Source organism: Salvelinus sp. IW2-2015, linkage group LG12 (genome assembly GCF_002910315.2).
Source record: "Salvelinus sp. IW2-2015 linkage group LG12, ASM291031v2, whole genome shotgun sequence".
In the NCBI taxonomy this organism is placed as follows: domain Eukaryota; kingdom Metazoa; phylum Chordata; class Actinopteri; order Salmoniformes; family Salmonidae; genus Salvelinus; species Salvelinus sp. IW2-2015.
Genome location: NC_036852.1, coordinates 1056325 through 1059743, shown reverse-complemented (window position 1 = coordinate 1059743; position 3419 = coordinate 1056325). Strand labels below are relative to the sequence as shown.

The following is a 3419-nucleotide window of genomic DNA, read 5'->3' as shown; positions in this document are numbered from 1 at the left end:
CGATTTCCACCCTACTCGTCTGTACATCTCATTCCAAAATCATGGGCGTTAATATGAAGTTGGTCCCCTCTTTGCTGCTATAACAGCCTCCACTAGATGTTTGGGAACATTACTGCGGGACTTGCTTCCATTCAGCCACAAGAGCATTAGTGAGGTACGGCACTGATGTTGGGCGATTAGCCTGGCTCGCAGTCGGCGTTCCAAATCATCCCACAGGTGTTTGGATGGGGTTGAGGTCAGGGCTCTGTGTGGGCCAGTCAAGTTCTTCACACAGATTCTTGACAAACCATTTCTATATGGACCTTGCTTTGTGCACGGGGGCATTGTCATGCTGAAATAGGAAAGGGCTTTCTCCAAACAAAGTTGGAAGCACAAAAACGTCTAGAATGTCATTGTATGCTGGAGCGTTAAGATTTCCACAGCCCCCAGTCCATTATTCCTCCTCTACCTAACTTTACATTGGCACTATGCATTCAAGCAGGTAGCTTCTCCTGGCAGCCGCCAAACCCAGATTTGTCCGTTGGACTGCCAGATGGTGAAGCGTGATCATCACTCCAGAGAAACACGGTTCCACTGCTCCAGAGTCCAATGGCGGCGAGCATACACCACTCCAGCCGATGCTTGCATTGCGCATGGTGATCTTAGGGCATTGTGGCGGCTGCTCGGCCATCAACAAAGCCCATTTCATGAAGCTCCTGACGACCAGTTATTGTGCTTCCAGAGGCAGTTTGGAACTTGGTAGTTGGTGTTGCAACCGAGGACAGACGATTATTACACGCTTCAGCACTCGCGGTTCCGTTCTGTTGAGCTTGTGTGGGCTACCACTTCGCGGCTGAGCCGTTGTTGCTCCTAGACATTTTCCACATCACAATAACAGCACTTACAGTTGACCGGGGCAGCCTTAGCAGTGCAGAAATTTGACAAAACTGACTTGTTGAAAAGATAGCATCCTATGATGGTGCCACGTTGAAAGTCACTGAAGCTCTTTCAGTAAGGTCATTCTAGTGTCAAGGTTTGTCTATGGAGATTGCATGGCTGTGTGCTCGATTGTATACACCTGTAGCAACAGGAGTGGCTTGAACTAGCTGAATCCACTTTTTGAAGGGTGTCCACGTACTTTTGTATACACGACCGGTCAAAAAGTTTTAGAACACCTACTCATTCAAGGGTTTTTCTTTATTTTTTACTATTTCTACATTGTAGGAATATATGAAGACATCAAAACTATGAAATAACACTATGGAATCATGTAATAACCAAAAAAATCTAAAAATATATTTATATTTGAGATTCTTTCAAATAGCCACCCTTAGCCTTGATGACAGCTTTATACACTCTTGACATTCTCTCAAACACTTCATGAGGTAGTCACCTGGAATGCATTTCAATGAACATTGTGTATTTTTAAAAGTTAATTTGTGGAATCTATTTCTCTCTTAATGCATGTTAGCCAATCAGTGGTAGGTAGGGGTTATTTAGAAGATAGACCTATTTGTAAAATACCATATTATGGCAAGACCAGCTCAAATAAGCAAAAACAAACGACAGTCCATCATTACTTTATGACATTGAAGGTCAGTCCAATACGGAAATTTCAAGGAACTTTGAAAACGTTTCTTCAAGTGCAGTCGCAAAAACCATCAAACGCTATGATGAAACTAGGTCTCATGAGAACCGCCACAGGAAAGGAAGACCCAGAGTTACCTCTGCTGCAGAGGATAAGTTCGATTTACCAGCCTCAGAAATTGCAGCCCAAATAAATGCTTCACAGAGTTCAAGTAACAGACACATCTCAACATCAACTGTACAGAGGAGACTGCGTGAATCAGGCCTTCATGGTCGAATTGCTGCAAAGAAACAACTACTAAAGGAAACTAAGAAGAAGAAGAAGAGACTTGCTTGGGCCAAGAAACACGAGCAATGGACATGGACAGACCGGTGGAAATTTGTCCTTTGGTCTGCAGTCCAAATTGGAGATCTTTGGTTTCAACCGGCATGTCTTTGTGAGACGCAGAGTAGGTGAACGGGTGATCTCTGCATGTGTATTTCCCACCGTGAAGCATGGAGGAGGAGGTGTGATGGTGTGGGGTTGCTTTGCTGGTGGCACTGTTTGTGATTTATTTAGAATTTAAGGCACACTTAATCAGCATGGCTACCACAGCATTCTGCAGTGATACACCATCCCATCTTGTTTGGGCTTAGTGGGACTATCATTTGTTTTTCAACAGGACAATGACCCAACACACCTCCAGGCTGATTTGTTTAACACTTTGTTGGTTACTACATGATTCCATATGTGTTATTTCATAGTTTTGATGTCTTCACTATTATTCTACAATGTAGAAAATAGTCAAAATTAAGAAAAAACATTGAATGAGTAGGTGTTCTAAAACTTTTGACCAGAAGTGTATATGGTGTACATTTGTGTGGGGTAAGACACTCTTTACCAGACATCAAACTCCTTGAACATAGGGTGACACAAATGTATATCAGAACAACTTATTGTAACCAAACACCTCTGACCTGTGACCCGTTTAGAACCCTAGTGTGTTTGACCCGGAAGTGGTTCTGAACCAGCTGAGGTATTCTGGAATGTTAGAAACCGTTAAGATCCGCCGGGCCGGCTTCCCTGTCCGCAGGACCTTCAAAGACTTCTTCAGCCGGTCAGTGTGCGTGCGTGCCTGCGTCTGTCTGTCTGTCTGTCTGTCTGTCTGTCTGTCTGTCTGTCTGTCTGTCTGGGAGGGATTTGCGTATAGAGTTATGGAAAGATCGAGACAGCCTGCAGAAAACAGGGGAGGGATGGGGTATCACCATCATATCCCCAGCTCTGTGAGTCCTCAGACAGGAGTCGGGCTACGCCGGGACGCAGAGATCAAGAGGTGAAGAAGAGGCCTCTGTAAGGCCACAGAACTAACGACTCCTGGACTTTGGAGGTCTGGATCCCAGTTTAGCACCGCTGCTAACGTAGCGCAGGGTTGGTGTTCCGTATTTCCTGAAGAGTGTTGAGGTTGTTCTTCTGTGTCCCTCTCTCTGTGTCAAGTTGGATATGCTTAAACATATTGGCCTTATCTGCCTGATTCTAACACCGTTGTCTCCTGCTCGCGCCTCCAGCGGCTTCCGGAGGAGGCAGGCATGCCCCAGCCGGAACCCAGGAGGAGGAGGTGGGACGAGGGCTTCCATGCCGAGGAGGAGTGCACTGTCCTCTCTCTCCAGACTTCCCTCCTCTAGCGGCTGATGACGCTGCTCTCGAGTGGACAGGATATGTTCTGCCCACTGCCGCTGTGTGCCGGGTGCCTCCCACCCTCTTCTCCGCCCCCGCGTTTTTTCAGCCTTCGCCTGATGGGGGTTATCACTTCCTAGGTCATCATCCCTTTTCACCCTTTCAGATTCATCCTCACCTACTCCGTCTCCACGCCTCA

At 46.3% G+C, this 3419-nt stretch overlaps 1 pseudogene; it reads left to right on the top strand.

Moving 5' to 3' along the window:
- Positions 1 to 1920: 1920 nt before the first annotated feature.
- LOC111971053 (unconventional myosin-X-like) overlaps positions 1921 to 3419 on the top strand; it is a 26315-nt pseudogene continuing 24816 nt past the window's right edge.